The 23,375-nt window shown below is 39.7% G+C and overlaps 1 protein-coding gene across 1 annotated transcript in view; it reads right to left on the bottom strand.

Annotated features, from left to right (window-relative positions):
• LOC309972198 (regulating synaptic membrane exocytosis protein 1) overlaps window positions 1-23,375 on the bottom strand; it is a gene marked incomplete at both ends in the record, with an annotated part of 218,748 nt that overhangs the window by 189,705 nt on the left and 5,668 nt on the right. The window lies entirely within an intron of this gene.

Here is a 23,375-nt window from a genome sequence, read left to right on the forward strand (position 1 = left end):
GATTTTAATAGAGATAATGCTGTAAATTGTAAAAGTAATGTATATGCAGGTATTTCATATCTCCTAAAGCATGTTCATGGGTTGTAAAACAAATCTGAGAGGTGACCAGGATGGAGAGCATTACAAGAGAATCAACCATTTATGGAAACAGATATGAAGTAAATACCAAGACTGGTCTGTCCTGGAAACTAAACTCCCACATCATCAACCCAGTACTTCCACTTCACCAAGCTTTCATATTCAAATTAAACTTCAGTACTAATACAACAGGTAGAAAATAGAGGTAAAAATTATTACAATCAAATGCCAATATTGTTAATGTTGAAATATTAATCCCATATAGTACTCCGGAAATCAGGTGTTTTTTTTCCTCCACAGTCCTAGTATTAATTCAAAAAAAAAAAAATCTGACTTAAAATCCAAATCTCTTACTAGCACACTCTGAAGTAATAATCGATATGCATTGAATTTCTAAGTTCTATATAATACTAGCGTCTTAAGGAAAGTAGCACTGAAATACTGCACAGTAAATGGATACCTTATTTCCCAACAGACTTGTCTATGTAATGTCCTCGACTGCTCACAATTATATCTTATAGAAAAAGCGAGGTATGCTTCCATGTAGACAAATATACTGAGTAATTTTAAATAATGAAGTTATAAACTACATTGCAAACTCCTGATGGGATGTAAGTAAAGCATCTACTTCTCTATGGGGCTACAGACGGAAGACCGTCCAGGTGGAAATAACACCTTGCCACTCTCTCTACCGCTTTTACCTGTTTTGTGAGCCACACTGTATCGTTTTAATGCATCGGCACTTAAGAATCAACAGCAGCACAAACTTTGGGCAGAAGAGGATAAATATATTGTCTGCCAGTCTATACATGTGTAAACCCCATATCCTCTTAGTAAAATCAAGGTTCTTAATCTTTACCAGTAGCAGAGTACATTCTCCATGAAAGTTTATGCCATAAACACAAGTTCACGCTCTGAGATATTTCTATTGACTAAACCCAATCCACACGGACCTCTTCATTGTTTTTCATTTCCCTGTAGGTCTTAAAAGGAGAGTCTATGCTGGACTTTATCTTGCTATTCTTTGCAAGGTGCACTGATCCTTGCATGCATGCATTCATAATTTCTTTCATCCAGCAAAAATTCTGAACATTGAGTATACTAAGCACGAAAGTAAAGAGAAGAAAGCTAAGCCACGTCTCTGCCTTGAAGGTTGAATGCTATTATTCTTCCCATATTACAAAGGAGGAAACTGAGGCTTCCATATAAGTGACACATCGCATCAGTGGCAGAGGAAGAATCTGAATAACAATAATAATTGAAGCTAATCTTGCTTTAGATCACACATCTTTAAATTTGGAAACTAACGTTCCCCTAGTATTAGTATAAGACTGTGCTCTTGGTGGTTTGTGATTGAGACCAATGAAGCTACACGAGTTAAAAGGCACAGGATGCTACAGGCTGAGTCCTTCATGAGGCTCTGGCATTGCTCCATGCCTTGACCTCAGAACAACAGTTTATGGAAATGTTAACAGATGGTGCACAATGAAAGTGACCCTGATTAAATGTATTCAGGACGCACTGCATCCATGAAAGGCGGTGAGAAGTCCTACGTGAAGGAAATTTGTAGCCAAAGTTAGCACTGGCCAAACGTACTGATATTTGAGCACAAACACTTATTTTGGGCATCACACTTACTAAACCTCTCACTGCTTTGCAGAAACACTAGTTGGAGAAATGCTATGTTATTAATACTGTTTATTTTGATTTGTTAAGACACCCTAAGCAAAAAGCAAGGGAGGTAAGTATTGGATTCCATTTTGTAGATTCAGAGTTGATGTTCAGGACCACGTAGACCTTTCGGGCAGTTTCTGTAGTGACAGGCACTGTCCCATGTCCCGCTCTGTCACTGGGATGACTGTGACTCTGCTGTCATGAAGCCCCAGCTCAGACACCCTCCCTTCCTGACCCACATGGGTATACTACTGTATCAAGGTATCCCATTTACTGAGATCTACATACCACACTGAAAAAAATCTTCTGGGGGATTCTAAGTTACAATAAAACAAACAAAACAAAACACAAAGTTCAAATGACATCTTCTGGGAAATCCTAATTGTATATATAATAAATCAATAAAGCAACATTCAAAATACAACTAGGGGTCTTTGTGGGGATAACAGTAGCATTACGGCAGGCAAGGTTAGTTCTAAAGACATGAGAATGAATAAAATGTTAGGATTTGGGGAAATAATATATCTAACTCATCTTTTTCCAGGATTGAGAGCTTCTTTCACACTTGCCACTTCCTGAGTCATAAGGTTGCAACCTATCAGGATTTATAGTTTTCCCACAAGGATATGTTGGATTCGAGAAGCAACTCTGTCTATAAACTGTCCAGCCTGAGAAAGTTTAAAAGGTAGAAAAACACTCAAAGAATGTGATGCTATCAAGTATCTTCTGGACTTCAAATCACCCTGAAATTCTGAAATACAGACATGAGAATCATTGTTTTCAAGTTGTTCTAATGAAACCATTTGCTGTATAAATGAATACAGGTCCCCTAGGAAAGTTGCTGTTCTGTCTCGCAGTGTGTGTGTGAAAGGGATCTCCCGGGGAGAACTGGTCACACAGCTTTCCTTGATCTATGTCGTCTTCTAAGCTGGCGGTCCTAGGCCTCCCAGACCATGAACCATACCTTTATCCGGGCATAGAATAAAGGGGATCGGAATAGCAAATATGCCAAAATGTCAGCTAGTGGCAGGATATGGGCCAGGGTGTGGTGGGAACATTTCAGGGAGGATCTCTTTAGGGAGATGAGGGGAAAAGATGACTGGGTTATGAAAGGGAGAGTCAAGAGAGAACGAAAAGGTAAATCACTGTTAGGGGCGGTGATTACTTTGTAAGCCCAACTCACCCACCACAGAATGTTTCCTCAATTCATACCCTCTGACTGATGCTACACATTTCCTAGAGGAGACCTAGCAAAGTAGGACAAGTGGAAACTGAGTGCTAATGCCGTTTGCTGCAACATGGATGGCCCTAGAGATGATCATACTACGTGCAGTAAGTCGGACAAAGACAAATGCCATATGATATTGCTTATATGTGGAATCTAAAATATGACATAAGTGAACTTACCTATGAAACAGAAACAGACTCACAGACATGTGGTTGCCGAGGGGGAGGGGGAGGGGGATGGAGTGGGAGTCTGGGGTTAGCAGATACAAAGTAACATACGTAGGATGGATCAACAACAAGGTCCTGCTGTGGAGCACAGGGAACTCTATTCAATACCCTGTGACAAACCATAAGGGAAAAGCATGTGAAAAAGAATGTACATATGTGTATAACTGAATCACTTTGCTGTACAGCAAGAATTAACACAACATTGTAAATCAACTATACTCCAATAACATACATTAATCAAATAAAATGAAGTGAAATTGAGTGCTTTTCTTGGTGCTGAGGTATTTTAAAGGATAATCAGAAGTTGACCATTTCAGCCTAAAGCCTGGCATAAATGCTTCAGCCATTACTGCCCTGCTCTGTAAAACACAGAAAACACGGCAAAAGAAAAAGAAATCCAACTGATAAAGCCCAAACATTGGTTCTCTGGGTGCCATTTCTTTTTCTTTTTTTTTTTTTGCGGTACACGGGCCTCTCACTGTTGTGGCCTCTCCCGTTGCGGAGCACAGGCTCCAGACGCGCAGGCTCAGCAGCCATGGCTCACGGGCCCAGCTGCTCCGCGGCATGTGGGATCTTCCCGGACCGGGGCACGAACCCACGTCCCCTGCATCGGCAGGCGGACTCTCAACCACTGCGCCACCAGGGAAGCCCTGAGGGCCATTTCTTAGCACCTGTCTATTCTCTGGAACTTAAGCCATCAATTATAAAGGAATGGAAGTCTTTTGAGCTTGAAGATATCACTGACCAAGGACCAAATGTAATGTTAATTTCTTGCCTTGAGATTAAATCACAATGTAGGCAATATCAATTCAGTCTACAAAATCTACCTTAGGAACAGAAAAATGTGATCTCAATTTCTTACAAGAGATTTACTGGTTTTTTCACCCAGGGTTCAGACAAAAACAAGGTTCCTCATTTACCCGAGCTGTGTGAAGTTTCATATTATTTTTGTTTTCATTGTGGGGGAAGCTCTCGGAGGGTCATGGCCTCGTGCAGAGATGCCAGTTCCAATTACCTGCCTCGTGCAGGGCAGCACTGCCCCTCACAGCCTCAGGCTGCGCAAAGCCCCAGGCACCATGAGGTTTCATTCAACCAGAGGCCTTGCTGAAGCATCGCCCCATGTTCTGACCTATATGGTTTTCTAGTTTCATTTCTGGCATTTGGATGTTTCTCTTTTATGCAAATTCAGTGATGCCTTGTTAAATAAATGTTATCTAGATCCACCATTTATAGGTTTTCGGCAGTGGAAATTGGCTCTATTTGTTTTTAATTTCCTTTAGCTTAGGCAACCTTGTAACTATAAACTGGAAATAGTTTCAAATGGTGTGCTACTTGGCGTTTTCACTTTGATATGATGGCCGTTTAAAATCTGATTGGTAAGTTCAAAATCCATTAAGGGGATATATTTATTTGTCTTTATAGAACTACAATTCAAGCAATGCTATCTGGTGAATAATGATAGTTTTTTCTATTAACCTACAGCCCAAATACATAGATTCCTGCAGTCATGTACATGAGTTATTTTTCCACTAAGAAAACAACTAATTCGAGATAGTCTCATCCACCAGAGGGCAGACAGCAGAAGCAAGAAGAACTACAACCCTGCAGCTTGGGGAACAAAAACCACATTCATAGAAAGACAGACAAGATGAAAAGGCAGAGGGCTATGTACCAGATGAAGGAACAAGATAAAACCCCAGAAAAACAACTAAATGAAGTGGAGATATGCAACCTTCCAGAAAAAGAATTCAGAATAATGATGGTGAAGATGATCCAGGAGTCGGAAAAAGAACGGAGGCAAAGATCGAGAAGATGCAAGAAATGTTTAACAAAGACCTAGAAGAATTAAAGAACAAACAGAGATGAACAGTACAATAACTGAAATGAAAAATACACTGGAAGGAATCAATAGCAGAATAACTGAGGCAGAAGAACGGATAAGTGACCTGGAAGACAGTATGGTGGAATTCACTGCTACAGAACAGAATAAAGAAAAAAGAATGAAAAGAAAGGAAGACAGCTTAAGAGACCACTGGGACAACATTAAACACAACAACATCACATTATAGGGGGTCCCAGAAGGAGAAGAGAGAGAGAAAGGACCCGAGAAAATATTTGAAGAGATTATAGTTGAAAACTTCCCTAACGTGGGAAAGGAAATAGCCACCCAAGTCCAAGAAGCACAGAGAGTCCCATACAGGATAAACCCAAGGAGAAACATGCCGAGACACATAGTAATCAAATTGGCAAAAATTAAAGACAAAGAAAAATTATTGAAAGCAGCAAGGGAAAAACGACAAATAACATACAAGGGAACTCCCATAAGGTTAACAGCTGATTTCTCAGCAGAAACTCTACAAGCCAGAAGGGAGTGGCATGATGTATTTAAAGTGATGAAAGGGAAAAATCTACAACCAAGATTACTCTACCCGGCAAGGATCTCATTCAGATTCGATGGAGAAATCAAAAGCTTTACAGACAAGCAAAAGCTAAGAGAATGCAGCACCACCAAACCAGCTCTACAACAAATGCTAAAGGAACTTCTCTAAGTGGGAAACACAAGAGAAGAAAAGGACCTACAAAAACAAACCAAAAACAATTAAGAAAATGGTAATAGGAACATACATATCAATAATTACCTTAAACGTGAATGGATTAAATGCTCCAACCAAAAGACACAGGCTCACTGAATGGATACAAAAACAAGACCAATATATATGCTGTCTAGAAGAAACCCACTTCAGACCTAGGGACACATACAGACTGAAAGTGAGGGGATGGAAAAAGATATTCCATGCAAATGGAAATCAAAAGAAAGCTGGAGTAGCAATACTCATATCAGATAAAATAGACTTTAAAATAAAGAATGTTACAGGAGACAAGGAAGAACACTATATAATGATCAAGGGATCAATCCAAGAAGAAGATATAACAATTATAAATATATATGCATCCAACATAAGAGCACCTCAATACATAAGGCAACTGCTAACAGCTATAAAACAGGAAATCGACAGTGATACAGTAATAGTGGGGGACTTTAACACCACACTTACACCAATGGACAGATCATCCAAACAGAAAATTAATAAGGAAACACAAGCTTTAAATGACACAATAGACCACATAGATTTAATTGATATTTATAGGACATTCCATCCAAAAACAGCAGATTACACTTTCTTCTCAAGTGCTCACAGAACATGCTCCAGGATAGATCACATCTTGGGTCACAAATCAAGCCTCAGTAAATTTAAGAAAACTGAAATCATATCAAGCATCTTTTCTGACCACAATGCTATGAGATTAGAAATCAATTACATGGGGAAAAAAAAGTAAAAAAAACACAAACACATGGAGGCTAAACAATACGTTACTAAATAACCAAGTGACCACTGAAGAAATCAAAGAAGAAATCAAAAAATACCTAGAGACAATGAAAACACGACAATCCAAAACCTACAGGATGCCGCAAAAGCAGTTCTAAGAGGGTAGATTATAGCTATACAAGCCTACCTCAAGAAACAAGAAACATCTCAAATAAACAATCTAACCTTACACCTAAAGGAACTAGAGAAAGAAGAACAAACAAAACCCAAAGTTAGCAGAAGAAAAGAAATCATGAAGATCAGAGCAGAAATAAATAGAAACAAAGAAAACAATAGCAAACATTAATAAAACTAAAAGCTGGCTATTTGAGAAGATAAACAAAATTCATAAGACATTAGCCAGACTCATCAAGAAAAAGAGGGAGAGGACTCAAATCAATAAAATTAGAAACGAAAAAGGAAGAGTTACAACAGACACTGCAGAAATACGAAGCATCCTAAGAGACTACTACAAGCAACTCTATGCCAATAAAATGGACAACCTGGAAGAAATGGACAAATTCTTAGAAAGGTATAACCTCCAAAGACTGAGCCAGGAAGAAATAGAAAATATGAACAGACCAATCACATGTAATGAAATTGAAACTGTGATTAAAGATCTTCCCACAAACAAAAGTCCAGGACCAGATGACTTCACAGGTGAATTCTATCAAACATTTAGAGAAGACCTAACACCCATCCTTCTCAAACTCTTCCAAACAACTGCAGAGGAAGGAACACTCCCAAACTCATTCTGTGAGGCCACCGTCACCCTGATACCAAAACCAGACAAAGATACTACAAAAAAAGAAAATTACAGATCAATATCACTGATGAATATACATGCAAAAATCATCAACAAAATACTAGCAAACAGAATCCAACAACACATTAAAAGGATCATACACCATGATCAAGTGGGATTTATTTCAGGGATGCTAGGATTCTTCAATATACGCAAATCAATCAATGTGATACACCATATTAACAAATTGAAGAATAAAAACCATATGATCATCTCAATAGATGCAGAAAAAGCTTTTGACAAAATTCAACACCGATTTATGATAAAAACTCTCCAGAAAGTGGGCATAGATGGAAGCCACATCAACCTAATTAAGGCCATATATGACAAACCCACAGCAAACATTATTCCCAATGGTGAAAAACTGAAAGCATTTCCTCTAAGATCAGGAACAACACAAGGATGTCCACTTTCACTACTATCATTCAACATAGTTTTGGAAGTCCTAGCCACGGCAATCAGGGAAGAAAAAGAAATAAAAGGAATACAAATTGGAAAAGAAGAAGTAAAACTGTCACTGTTTCCAGATGACATGATACTATACATAGAGAATCCTAAAGATGCCACCAGAAAACTACTAGAGCTAATCAATGAAATTGGTAAAGTTGCAGGAAACAAAATTAATGCACAGAAATCTCTTGCATTCCTATACATCAATGATGAAAAATCTGAAAGAGAAATTATGGAAACATTCCCATTTACCATTGCATCAAAAAGAATAATATACCTAGGAATAAACCTACCTAGGTAGACAAAAGACCTGTATGCAGAAAACTATATGACACTGATGAAAGAAATTAAAGATGATACCAACAGATGGAGAGATATACCATGTTCTTGGATTGGAAGAATCAATATTGTGAAAATGACTATACTACCCAAAGCAATCTACAGATTCAATGCAATCCCTATCAAATTACCAATGGCATTTTTTACAGAAGTAGAACAAAAAAAAATCTTAAAATTTGTATGGAGACACAAAAGACCCTGAATAGCCAAAGCAATCTTGAGGGAAAAAAACGGAGCTGGAGGAATCAGACTCCCTGATTTCAGACTATACTACAAAGGTACAGTAATCAAGACGTTATGATACTGGCACAAAAACAAAAACATAGATCCATGGAACAAAATAGGAAGCCCAGAGATAAACCCACACACCTATGGTCAACTAATCTAGGACAAAGGAGGCAAGGATATACAATGGAGAAAACACAGTCTCTTCAATAAGTGGTGCTGGGAAAACTGGACAGCTACATGTAAAAGAATGAAATTAGAACACTCCCTAACACCATACACAAAAATAAACTCAAAATGGATCAGAGACCTAAATGTAAGACCGGATTATAAAACTCTTAGAGGAAAACATAGGAAGAACACTCTTTGACATAAATCACAGCAAGATCTTTTTTGATCCACCTCCTAGAGTAATGGAAATAAAAAGAAAAATAAACAAATGGGACCTAATGAAATTTAAAAGCTTTTGCACAGCAAAGGAAACCATAAACAAGACGAAAAGACAACCCTCAAAATGGGAGAAAATATTTGCAAATGAATCAACGGACAAAGGATTAATCTCCAAAATATATAAACAGCTCATGCAGCTCAATATTAAAGAAACAAACAACCCAATCCGAAAATGGGCAGAAAACCTAAATAGACCTTTCTCCAAAGAAGACATACAGATGGCCAAGAAGCACATGAAAAGCTGCTCAACATCACTAATCATTAGAGAAATGCAAATCAAAACTACAATGAGGTATCACCTCACACCAGTTAGAATGGGCATCATCAGAAAATCTACAAGCAACAAATGCTGGAGAGGGTGTGGAGAAAAGGGAACCCTGTTGCTTTGGCAGGTGGGAATGTAAATTGATACAGCCACTATGGAGAACAGTATGGAGGTTCCTTAAAAAACTAAAAATAGAATTACCATATGACCCAGCAATCCCACTACTGGGCATATACCCAGAGAAAACTGTAATTCAAAAAGACACTTGCACCCCAATGTTCATTGCAGCACTCTTTACAATAGCCAGGTCATGGAAGCAACCTAAATGCCCATCGACAACTAAATGGATAAAGAAGATGTGGTACATATACAATGGAATATTACTCAGCCATAAAAAAGAATGAAATTGGGTCATTTGTAGAGATGTGGATGGACCTAGAGACTGCCATACAGAGTGAAGTAAGTCAGAAAGAGAAAAACAAATGTCGTATGTTAACGCATGTATGCGGAACCTAGAAAAATGGTACGGATGAACTGGTTTGCAGGATGAGACACAGATGTAGAAAACAAACGTATGGATACCAAGGAGGGGAAGCGGCAGGGGGTGGTGGGGGTGGTGTGATGAATTGGGAGATTGGGATTGACCTGTATATACTGATGTGTATAAAATGGATGGCTAAAAAGAACCTGCTGTATAAAAAAGTAAATAAAATTAAATTTTAAAAAAATTCCAAAAAACATCACTCTATCAGATCCTCAAACTGATAGGTAAAAAAAAAAACAAAAAAGAAAACAACTAATTCAAAGGGCTGAGTAGAAATGTTAGAAATGACAAGACTTCAAACAGCAAGTTATTAAAGAAAGCACATCGTCAAGGAGAGGTGGAAGATTATTTACATGATGCACAAGCTAATTAATTAAATGCTATATAATTACTTACAGTTTTACCTCATTAATACAAGACCTAATTTCCCTATTTATTTTTATCCCATTTGTTTCCCTTTTTTCTGTTTTTTTAGAAGAACTTTTCAAACCTTTTTATGAACTAAACAAAACAAAACATATCAGAACCAGTGATTTCCAAGAATATGAGGTTCCCTAAGTTCTACCTCAATTGAATTTCCAACCAAATCACAACAGGCAAGCATTTTCTTTGTTTTATACTACGATTAAGGGTCACCGTATTTTTGGTTTGCTTAGTCCTCCCTCAATTAATTAAAAAATTGTCTTCTTAAAAAATGATCTATGTGCTTCAGGTCAAGATAAAACACACCTTCTCTTCTGTAAAATAATAAAATATTGATTCCAAAAAATAAATAGTAGTTTTACTATCTCTTATCTCTATGGAAGAGCAAAAGCCTACGCTGAACGCACTACTAGGATGTCCTGAAGGAATGATAACACACTAATGGTATTTTATCACCCCCAGGTCTCACTGGAAGAATCAATTAAAGATATGCTCTGAAAAGAAGAAAAATGAAGGTGGAAAGAAAAGTGAGATGTAAAATGTAGCGATGAACGTGAAATCAGTTAAACATGTTAAACACATTGGTAAATTTACGTATTATCTACTTACACGAATGTGTAAAGACAACCTGAACCTATTCTAGATAACGATAACATAGACGGTGGAAAAAACAGTAAATTTAGAGGAATGTTAAAGCTTGCTAAAGTCTTCTTTCACAGGGATAACGATTTAATTTTAGAGTTTTGCTAACAAATTATAAAACTAAGTATTGCACCGAAGAGCTCAGCTTTACATTAAAGAATACCAAAGAAAGGGCTTCCCTGGTGGCGCAGTGGTTGAGAATCTGCCTGCTAATGCAGGGGACACGGGTTCGAGCCCTGGTCTGGGAGGATCCCACATGCCGCGGAGCAACTCGGCCCGTGAGCCACAACTACTGAGCCTGCGCGTCTGGAGCCTGTGCTCCGCTACAAGAGAGGGCGCGATAGTGAGAGGCCCGCGCACCGCGATGAAGAGTGGCCCCCGCTTGCCACAACTAGAGAAAGCCCTCGCACAGAAACGAAGACCCAACACAGCAAAAATAAATAAATTAATTAATAAACTCCTACCCCCAACATCTAAAAAAAAAAGAATACCAAAGGAATGTATAATGCGCTACGCTCTAAAATAAGTGAAAAAGCACATAAAACCACCTGATCAATCTAATAGAAGGCATGAAGAGAAAAAGCAAAGCAAAGGAATGAATGGTAACCAGAAAACTCAAATTAAGCTAAAACAAAGGAATATGTTTACAGTAGGAGTTTAAAAATACAAAGAAGACAAAAGGAAACATAAAGAATGTGTGCTGTTTTATGGTCCAGATATAAGTATACTCAACACTTTGATGTACATCCTTTCAGTTTCCTTTACACATATTATGTAAACATTTTTTTCAAAAACATACCATATAGTATACATACAACTAGCAATGCCTCTCTCTTAACTATCATAAACATTTTATGTCATAAATACAAGAATATAGAACATAATTTTTACACAGCATTCCTTTAACCAGTGCCTCTTTTCCTGGAAATTGATCTGGCTTGCAATTTGTGTATATACACACTATTATAATAAGAAATATTTACCCATATCGAGCATAAAGTATTTATCCTGCCAAGACATTCTTTGAGATGCAGTTATATTTTATAAACTAAACATCCCGGATTCCCCGGGTCGTGTAGTACTGCAGTGTGCATTTAGTGAAAGAAATCCACGTACAGGTGGACCTACAATTCAAACCCATGTTGTTCCAGGGTCAGCTCTACCTGGGTGGGAAACGGCCAACTCTTTATTCCATCCCCTAAACATACGTTGAGTCATTCTGGATGCTTTTTCCAGTCAAACGTGTCCCTGTATAAATAAGCAATTTTTTTTTCATGGGATGCTCATGTGATACAAAATAACAACTTTCATGGAAGAACCGGCACTTCATAATGTATGAAGGGTCAGGTCTGAGACTTGGTAAGGTCCTTGAAGACGATGAGGCCCTGTCGTCATAACCTTGACCTCACGTTGGAATCACCAAACAGATGCTAAAAACAACAATGATGACGCCTGGGCCTCAGCCCAGAACCATCAGATCAGGAGCTCTGGGCTTGGGGCCTGAACATTAGCATCTTGTTTATGAAACTCCTCAAGTGATTATAATCCTACAGTTCTCGACTCAGCCACACGCACTAAAATAAATCAGGGCCTGACTGCTCACTGACCAAGTCAGACCCCCTTTTGGTGCTGCCTCAACACTTTTGTTTAAATTGAAGTATAGATGATTTACAATGTTGTGTTAATTTCTGCTGTACAGCCAAGAAACTCAGTTATACATGTATATATATATCCTTTTTTCTATTATTTTCCGTTATGGTTTATCCCAGGAGACTGGATATAGTTCCCTGTGCTCTATAGTCGGACCTCGTTGTTTATCCATCCCATATATAATAGTTTGCGTCTGCTAATCCCAACCTCCCAATCCTTCCCTTCCCCAGCTCCCCTCCCCTTTGGCAACCACAAGTCTGTTCTCTATGTCTGTGAGTCTGTTTCTGTTTTGTAAGTTCATTTGCGTCATATTTTAGATTCCTCATGTAAGTGATGTTAGACGGTATTTGTCTTTCTCTGTCTGACTTACTTCACTTACTATGATCACCTCTAAGCCCTCCAGGAGATTCTAAAGTGCATCCAAGGTTGAGGATCACTGATATGCTCTAGCCCTCTCATTCTGTTGCCCAAGGTAATCCAGTCCTTAAAACTGGGATCAAAGCTGTTCTCTTGATCGGTGGCCTCTGGGCTCTTTCTTTCCACAGGTCTGGAAGCTTCCTGCTGCCAGAAGTGGGTGTCTCCCCATCTCTCATTGCTCAGGCCTATCTCTCTGACTCAAACGCCACATCTATTCTTCCTGCCAAATTCTTCCCCAGCTCCAACACGAAGCCTCAGCATCCCAGCTTTCCCCCTAGTTCCTGTAACATGTGTTATCTATACATCCTATTTGGTGTCACAGAAATAGAAACACTTATTGAGCACTTGCTGTGTATCAGGAACACAGAGCCGTACCCATCACCTCATTTAATCTTTACGAGGACCCCACAGAATGTGTACAGTTATTCACTCCAAGTTCCTAAAAGGATGAACTTGAGGCTTACCAAGGTTAAGAAACATGCCCAAGGGGTCTAGTCTCTGGCAGTGCCTCAAACTCTCTGTGTCTTCCTGATCTCGGACAGCAATCCTCTTCGTAACGTAACTACCCAGTAAGATCCTTGATGATCTTATACTTTCCACAGATGAAAACCAATGGAGACAAACCCCAAACAGGAGTATTTACCATGTTCATTAGTATGAACACAGACAGGCGGAGGCCTGGGTCTCTTCCCTCCTGCGAATACTATTAATATGAACGGAATTGTGTTCTGCCAGAATTCATATGTTGAAGTCCTCACCCCCAGGACCTCAGAGTGCAACCATACTTGGAGACAGGATCTTTAAAGAGATAATCAGCTTATAAGGATTTCATTAGGATGGCCCCTAATCCAACATGCCTGCTGTCCTCGTAAGAAGAGGAAACGTGGAAACACACAGAGAAAAGACAATGTGAAGACTCAGGAAGAAGACAGCCAAGCACAAGCGAAGGAGAGAGGCCTAGACAGGTCCTTCCATGGCCCTCAGAAGGAATCAACCCTGCCGACACTTAGCTGCTGCAGTCCCAGCCTCCAGAACTGGGAGAAAGCAAATTTCTGTTGTTTAGACCACCCAGTCTGTGGCACCTTGTGACAGCAGCCCTAGGAAACTGATACAATCTTACTGTGTACGCATCAGCCGCAGAAGAGTTTATCGGAATTAAAATCAGATCTGTCTCTTGGTATGGAACAGGTGCTTTTAAAAAAGATCCAAATGCAGAAGTTCAGCTTAGGAGGTAGAACGAGACACTCAAAGAAGAGGGCCATAGGCAGTAACTATTCAATGCAGAACAGCAGTAATTACTGGGTCAGATGCCGCGTAACACAGGGAGAAGAATGATACACAAGGCAACATCTGGATTTCCCATCCGGTGGTCAGGATCAAGGAGTCAGCATCCAGGGACCCAGCTCCTAATTCCTGGACGGGATCGGTGAGGGCCAAGTGTTAGTTCCAGAGGGACTCGGGCAACAGAACTGGACTCAGCCACAAGCCTCCAGGGACGTGGATCTAGGAACCAAAACTAGGCACAAACCAGGGGCCTGGTCTCTGGAATACACTAGAAACCAGATTGCTAGGGCTGGGCCTCAACTGAGGACAGGACAGCAGCAGGACTGGCGAAGTGTCCGTTCTCAGAGGTCTGGTGGGATGGTATGGGGCCAGGATGCATTCCAAGCTCTCCCAGCTACAAATGGAAAATGGCGGCAGGGGCAGGGAATCCAGTGACTTAACACCCCCCACGTTCCCTTCTCTGTTCAGCAGTGTGTGAAAGGGGAGATTCTTTGTCTCCGAAGTCTCTCTCAGGCCTAACATTCGGTGATGCTGTGAAATTGAACCCAAAGTAAGGACAACATTTTCATTCACTGGAAAAAATGGGTCACAAACACGGAAGTATGATTCCGCATTTTAAAAGGATGTTGAAGCACAAACTTATGAGAGAAAATAGGTGGCACCGAAATCTTCAATATCAAATCTTTTTCTAAACGCACTTTGAAGCGCAAATGTTTCCCCTCAAAATGTCCTTCAGTTGTACATCCATTCAAACACTCCACTTTTAAAATTATAAGCATACATGTCAAATTTGTATGATTAGTTTTGAAAATGAAATGTAACCCAGATTTAACCGAGTGTCTCCTGATTCCAGAATAGAAATCTCTCTCAGATGTAACTAAAAGACTAATATTTCTAGCCATGAATTAATTTGGGAGAAATATTATTGGATATAATCAGGTGAGATTTACAGACTTAATTTCTTTTCTTTTTATAGAACTTCTTTTTAGTCAGAGCTCCTGTTTTAGAGTCAAGGAGACTTTCCAGTCGTTTATATATTAGGCAGAAATTGTAACTGAAAAACCCAGCTCTTCACCATGATGTTTCCCCAAATTTTCTTATCTCATATTCTTAGAACATTAGGAATTAGCATGCTAGCTCAGAGCCCCCAACACAGTTATTTGTGTCCCCTCAGCATCCTTCTAAGATGTAAATTACACAGATGATTAAAACAGCTAACGTCCATTTCGTACCCACTGTAAGAAGAAATTAGTTCTCAGACTCCCTGGAAGGCATCTAAAACGAAGCATCTAACACTCTAAATCCTGGCTCTTTCGGTAGTTGAAAGGGAGAATTACATTTCTCTCTCCCACAGCAACAGTAGGAATCAGTGAAAGATTAATGTTTAAAAGGTCAAAGAGAAGGCAAGGCTGTCAGAGTTCCACATAGATCCACCGCTGTTCTGAGGTTCTGGTGGGTAAAATTACGTGAGGTCCCAGAAGACACCAAAACTAGTTACTCACAACTTAATAAAGGGGATGTTAGACAGCAATGTTCTGTTTTCCTGTGTTAATGGATATCAACTTCACACATGCACCTGATGAAAATTAGAATAAATAAGGGCTTGCGATGTAGCTACAATAACTCATTTCCCCTCATGGTCTTTCTGCCCACACCGTCAATTCCACTTCCCAAGCTTATTTTCAAGCGTTTACTTTCTTAGTTGTTCTAATGAAAAGCACTCTCATTTTTAAATAATTTTCCTCTATCCATTGACCACTTTATTTGGGATGTTATCCATTGATTTCCAATTTTATGATATTATCTAAAGTAAAAACCAATGAAAGAAGAGACTTTAGCTCACTGTTATGTTGACATCGTTTTGCTTGCAAAAGCCAATAGTTTTATTTCTCCTTATGCATTTCTATTTTTAAGTGGCCTTAATCCTCTATTTCTTGGCCTAAAATTTGAACAGGATCTTGAACATTTTAGATGAGAATATTCATACACTTATCTCTAACTCTCTGTTCTCCAGATTCTCTCATCTCTCATATCTGTCAGTTTTACCTTTATTTTAACATGGACAAAATATTTATCTTCAATTGTGTAAAAACAAACAAAAAGTATATATATAAACTATATACACACACACACATATATTCAATGTGGAAGGGGGTTGATTCTAAAAACTGAAAACCAGTAAGTGGCATTTATAATATTATTACATGTAAATGCTCTAGGACCAAGTAAAAACCAGTAGTTGACATTTCTACAGATGAACTGTCAGGCTTCCTGTTCACTCAGAGGAAACATTACCTAGGTTAATAGTCAAATGGACTGCATCAACTAATAAAATGATGTCACATTCTTGTTTGCTTCATGTTTGGACCATGATTTTTCTTAACAGTTTTTCTCCCTCAGCTTTTGACTGTTCCCCTTTATTGCTGAAAAAGAAACAGCCTCTCTTTACCGGGTCGATAACATCATGTAAGTCATTAGTCATTGGATATTTCTTGGAATCCGGGATATTCTCCTCAATATTCTCTTTGGAGCTTCCTGGAAATGATCTCCAGTTTTAATTTCGACAGATTGCTTTCTGCACACGGTGTCATTCGGGGATTTCTTTGCACTGGATTCCTGGGTCAGCTCCACTCTTTCTTCTTTCTCATTTGTCCCACTTTCATGATTATTCTCCTCAGTTTTCTTGAGTGCATACATTTTTAAATCATTTTCTCATAAGCAGATTGCAAAGTAGGTTTTCTGAGAACTGAGAGTTGACTGATGATTTAGATGTGAATAAAACAGCAGTCTCAGAATGGTTTCCCTCCAAACTTTGAAGGCATTGGTCAGTTGTAGTCTAGAATCCACTACTGATGAGAAGTGTAAAGACAGGTTAACGCTTATTGCTTTGTACACAACCTCGTTTATTTTTTAACATCCAAAAGTTTATAGATTTTTCCCTGTTTCCTTGGCATGTTTACTGGTGTTGAATTTCCTCTTACGTTTATAGCTGATGTCTGGATTCATCCTTTGGGCATCCCCAGGGTTGTATGGGCTTCCCTGTGGGTTATCTTCATGGTTGCCTCTTTCTGGACCCAAAGGAGTTTACAGATTTTATATCAGCTTTTATTTGAAGGTCTCAGATCACGATACTTTACTTCCAGCTTAAGATTAATCCATACCTACAGGCAAGTGTGTTATCTTTAGTCCAGATGCACGGTCTTGCATTTTGTCCAAATATCTCTGCCCAGTGCGATGGGTCTGGGTACCCAGAGCTTTCTCTTTGAGTTTTGGTCATAACATTATTATTTAATTATTTAAGTTAGTTATTTATTATTTTATTTTAAATGTCAGAAATATCTTGCACAGAACATATCTGTGCTTGGGTGGGGCCGTTGCTCTCCACCCCAGCTCTCTCGCCTCCTTGGCAAGCTCGTCTGTCCCAAAGCAGGCTACTTTCTTTTCCATCAACTATTCATATTTCACTTCCTTCCCTCTACACTGGGGTCTCATGGGGTAAGAAAAATAAATGCTTACGTTTCAGCAGCCATTTAAAGAGGAAGCCCTTTTAGGTTGTAATTGTTTAAAGGTTACAATTGTTTTAGTGCCTGTAGCCAAATTCTTACCACAGAACCTGATTTTACCTTGGTGTCTCCTGTCTGTAAAGTCCCCGAAAAGAGTCCTCTGGATAGCCCATAAAAATGTCACGGGGGCAGGAACCATGGCTGTCTCTATAGGTATCTATGTTTATGTCTGTATTTATTTATTTAATCACTATACCTCTAGCACCCTGTGCCTGGAACGTCACAAATCTTTATACATAACTTGTTTAACATCATATAAATCATGTAATATTTATGGAATGTCACATAGAAATTAAAACATGACTACATGAATGATGGCCACCTTCTTTAATTGCAAACCCCCTTGAAGTTACAAGAAAAAGCACTAGGAGCATTAAAAGAATATAAAATGCATTTTCTGCTCTCAAGAAACAGAAGTAAATCAACAACTCCTGGGTAGAATTAAAAGTACTATGTGAGGGCTTCCCTGGTGGCGCAGTGGTTAAGAATCTGCCTGCCAATGCAGGGGACACGGTTCGAGCCCTGGTCCAGGAAGATCCCACATGCTGCGGAGCCACTGAGTCCATGTGCCACAACTACTGAGCCTGCACTCCAGAGCCCACGAGCCACAACTACTGAGCCCGCGTGCCACAACTACTGAAGCCCATGCGCCTAGAGCCCATGTTCTGCAACAAGAGAAGCCACCGCAATGAGAAGCCCGCGCACTGAAAGGAAGAGTAGCCCCTGCTCGCCGCAACTAGAGAAAGCCCACGTGCAGCAACGAAGACCCAACGCAGCCCAAAATAAATAAATAAAATAAATAAATTTATAAGAAAAAGAAAGTACTATGTGAGCCGTAGGCATTATACTGCTGGAGCCCAAAGAGGAAACTCCCAGTAGTTTTAGTTTAATGACTAAAGAATAATATAAAGTGTTGCATGCACTAGTTACATTTAAATAATTTAGTACCTGATTGTTGCGAGGGTTCTCAGCTTTTGTTCCTGATTCCACAATGTTTAACTTGTCAGGTACCCAAACTTAACAGCGAATAGTTCACACTGCCCACAACCTACACCCTGGTCCCCTGAAACTGTCTTTGTCTTTGGAGGAAAATTCAACCCTGTAATTAAGGGTTGTCAGTCTCACTTTTCAAGCACTCATTGTTTGCTAGCCTTGCAGGTATCATTTCTTACCAGTCATCCAGGTACCAAATGCTCCTACAAGGACTGCTAAATGATGCTTAGCAGTAACAGTTACAAACAAACCATTTAGCCCTTGTTATAAAGGTTGACCTCAGGAGCCATTCACAGAGTGCTCTAAAAGTTCAAAGGCAACATTAATTTGGGTTGTATTTTCCCCATACACTCCAAGTCAGCAAGAAGGAGAGGATTAAAAGGAAAGGAAATCCTGTTATCTAATGCCAGGCTCTTCTTCCAAGGACTTATACTTCAAGTTCCTTGTAAGTATAAGTGGATTAATCCCCTGATCCAGGCAGCAATGCTCTGCTTCTTTTCAGCACTGGTGCTGCTTCCTTCTCTCATCCACATCAGCACTGCCTGCATCTCTTTCTTTCTCCTTAAGCCTCTTGACTCATTTCCTTAGGGGCACAGATCTTCACTAGACTTTGTCCCAATGGATCTTATTACACATTTCATGTAAATCCAATTGCTATCTTATTACACGTAAGACTTAGTTCACTGTTATTCTTCTGCATAGAGAGATTTATATTAGGTAATTTTTATAATCTAAGAAATGAGAAATGCCCAATTTTTCCCAGTTGGCAAAAAAAGAGCAGTATGAACATTGAACAAACAGCATTCACTTTGAAACATGTGGTAGCTGACCTCAATTTTTACACAAACCCACTAGATTGAGCTCACTGTTAATCCGTGTGTGTGTGTGTGTGTGTGTAATTACACTACACATGAAGCATCATATTGACTAGCAATGCTGTGTTGTCTTTCAGATGCCATTTGCCCAGGGAACCTTTTTTTTTTCCTTTTTAATTGGACACAAAGCAAAAGTGTATCAATATATCTGTAAGGAATGTTCCTTTGAGGCATTTATTAAATTGTACTTCATTGTGTAATTATTCTTTTTTTTTTAATTTATTTATTTATTTATTTTTGGCTGTGTTGGGTCTTTGTTGCTGCGCATGGGCTTTCTCTAGTTGCGGCGAGCGGGGGCTACTCTTCCTTGCGGTGCACGGGCTTCTCATTGCAGTGGCTTCTCTTGTTGCAGAGCACGGGCTCTAGGTGTGTGGGCTTCAGTAGTTGTAGCACACGGGCTCAGTAGTTGTGGCTCACGGGCTCTAGAGCGCAGGTTCAGTAGTTGTGGTGCACAGGCTTAGCTGCTCCGCGGCATATGGGATCTTCCCGGACCAGGGCTCGAACCGTGTCCCCTGCATTGGCAGGCGGATTCTTAACCACTGCGCCACCAGGGAAGCCCTGTAATTGTTCTTTATTATTTCTCTCAACAGAATGTAAGCTCCATAAGGGCATGAAGCATATTTCTTTATATTTAACATCAGTATATCTACTGAAAGAGTTAAATCCACATTTGCTAATAAACATACAAACCAACTCAGCATAATGATAAGGATAAAAATATAAATGGTGAGAATAGTACACACATGTTAAGTAAATGCCTTGTGCCAGTGCTATGGTCTAAATGTTTGCGTCCCCTCAAAATTAATGTGTTTAAATCTTAAGCCCCCCTAAAATGATCGCATTAAGAGGTGGGGCCTTTGAGAGGTGCTTAGGTCACAAGGGTGAAGCCCTCATGAATGGGATTAGTGCTCTTATAAAAGAGACCCCCCAGAGCTCCCCAGCCCCTTCCACCATGTGAGGGCACAGCAAGAAGGTGCTGACTTCACATGAGTCAGGAAGAGGGCCTTCACCACAACAAGACCATGCTGGAGCCTGGACCTTAGACTTCCCAGCCTCTGGGACTGTGAGAAATTAAAGTTCTGTTGTGTATAAGCTACCTAGTCTGTGGGCTTTTGTTATAGCAGCCCAAACAGATTAAGAGAGCCAGGCACACGTTAAATATTTACTTTATACGTGTAACTGATAAAGCGAACAAGCAAATGTACGGAATATAGGTGAAATGCAGCTTTTCTCTCCCACTGCTCTTGATATTTACTCCATGGGGATAACTTTCCCTGACCCTGAAGGTCACAGCACGGCATCCGTTCTCTCCTGGGAAGACATCTCTTCCCTGATCACTCTTCCTATAAGAAGAGTGATCAGGGAAATTCACCGGAGCCTGTAAGATATAAAACGGGTTCTTTAACCTCTTCCTTGTATATTTACATGTGGGTGATGATCTCAGCTTCACTGCAGTATTAGATCTATGGCAGACATGCCACAGGCACTGCAGGACGGGAAGAATGCTAACTTAGCATCCTGTTATAGATGCATGAGCTCATTCAAACCACTCAGTAACCTGACAAAGCAGCAACTCTTATCTCCACTGTGCCAATAAGAAAATGGAAACTTAAGGAGGTTAAAAAACTTGTGCAGGGTCACAGGGTGCTGGAGATGATCATGGCTGGTCCCCAAGGGAGCCCTTAGTTGTCAATGGTGGGGCCTGGCAATGAAGTCATTAGTAAATATTACAGATGGTAGAATTTCTAACGAAGGCTGAAATCGGAAAACGTCTATGCTACGTTCATAGACATTCAGAATGAGATCATTTATAAATGAAGAGAAAACAGGGCAGTCTGTATCAGATGATGTCTCCTATGTTTCCGGAGGGGAAGACTGAACCCCAGCTTCAGAGGTGTATAAACCCCAAGTGGTCACCCAAGTGCCCGGAATGAGAATTCCCAAGAAAGGGACACAGCCGCTAGAGGCAGTATGCTCTTCGCATCACCCCAGCCCCATCTCTCCACTCACCCACACCACCAGTCATGTTTCTTTCATAATCTGTTGTTACCGTGAATAATTTTGAATTTCAATTCTAATTCCATGTGTCTTGTGATTTATTACACATATTCAAGAGGAGTTGGTGTAGACCCTTCCTTTAAGGAGTGGGAAAATACACATATATAACTATACCTATACCATCCCCATCGGGGGTTATCTGCACACCCATTAAGCATATCCACTTACATTTTTACTTCACACTTACGTTACGGCTTAAGGGGAAAAAATACGTGTTCACAAAACAATACTAAGGCATGAAAGGCAGCAAGAAGCTACTCACCATCTGACTTTTAAAAAAACCTATAGACCATATGCAATTTATAAACATCAGTGATGAGAAGGCAAGCTGAAAAAAACCAAACTCATCCCAGACACACATGCATTCAAAAGACAGCTATTTCCACTTGAGTTGCAGTAATAATAGCGACAGAGTGAGCTTTCTTTAAAGTTTTTTTTTTTTTTTTGCGGTACGTGGGCCTCTCACTGTTGTGGCCTCTCCCATTGCGGAGCACAGGCTCCGGATGCGCAGGCTCAGCGGCCATGGCTCATGGGCCCAGCTGCTCCACGGCATGTAGGATCTTCCCGGACCGGGGCACGAACCCGCGTCCCCTGCATCGGCAGGCGGACTCTCAACCACTGCGCCCCCAGGGAAGCTCACAGAGTGAGCTTTCTTAATTGTTCCCAAATATAGTATAAGATTGTTGGGGGATATATATGTATGTACATATATATACACACACACACATATATATAGAAAGAAAGAGACAGAAAAAGAGAACAGAACGGTGGGAGAGAGGGTGGATCCACATGCACGCAGTTTGCAGGCAGAGAAGATGAGGAAGTGATTCTCTTTATAAAACATAATATTAACTGTGTAATTTACCGATTCTAAAGCAAGTCAAAAACTGTAAAAATAGTCAGTCACCTCAATATATGAATTCGTTAAGAAAAACACCAAGAACCCCAGCACCACAACAAAGATGAAAACCACAACCACTGAATTTACTGCTGTGGCCAGTTTAAATCTAAGGGAACAGCAGCAAAATGAGGAGAATCTTCAAAACAAACACGTGATTTTAACATTAAATTGAAGTATTTTCTAGACCAGTGCCACTTAAAGGCATTTTCTGGAATGATCGCTCTTGAGCACTAGGGTGAGTGGGGAATTGAATTTTTAATTTTATTTAATTTTAATTAATTTAAATATCTACATATAGCTATGGTATTGTACAGTGCAGGTTTAGACAGAAAAAAAAAAGTCAGCCCACCACGAAATGTTCCAAAATCTTTTGGACTGTAATAGGTAAAATGAAATCTGTACCGCAAAGTTACTACCAAAACACGATATATAACATCTGCATGATAGAAACTTTGTAACTTGTTTACAAATTGTAAGAAAGATTCATTTGAAACTTGAAAAACGCTACCTCTGTGACTGGAGCATTACGCCACTGAAGTGTAAAAGAAGGTACACGTCCTTTTGTCAGCCAAATAAACCCACCCCCGAATAATAACTTAAAAACACAAGACTGTGTACTGAATTTCCCAGGATGAGAGCAACCAAAATCATGAAGAACTCTTGTAACCCCAATTTGGCACACGTGATTACGTTTTTTAAATCCCACTTCCGGAAATATATATATATATATATATATATATATATATATATAGGACAACCTTCCATCCTCTGCGAGGCTGGCCGGAGCATTCCAGGTCCCACTTTTCTCCCCCACTTTTATTGAGACATAATTGACACATAGGTCCGTGGAAGTTTAAGGTGTACCCCTAACGACTTGACATACATAGAATGCCAAATTGACTACCACAGTAAGTTT

The sequence above is a fragment of the Leucopleurus acutus genome (assembly GCF_964270905.1).
Source record: "Leucopleurus acutus genome assembly, chromosome: 15".
Classification (NCBI taxonomy): Eukaryota; Metazoa; Chordata; class Mammalia; order Artiodactyla; family Delphinidae; genus Leucopleurus; species Leucopleurus acutus.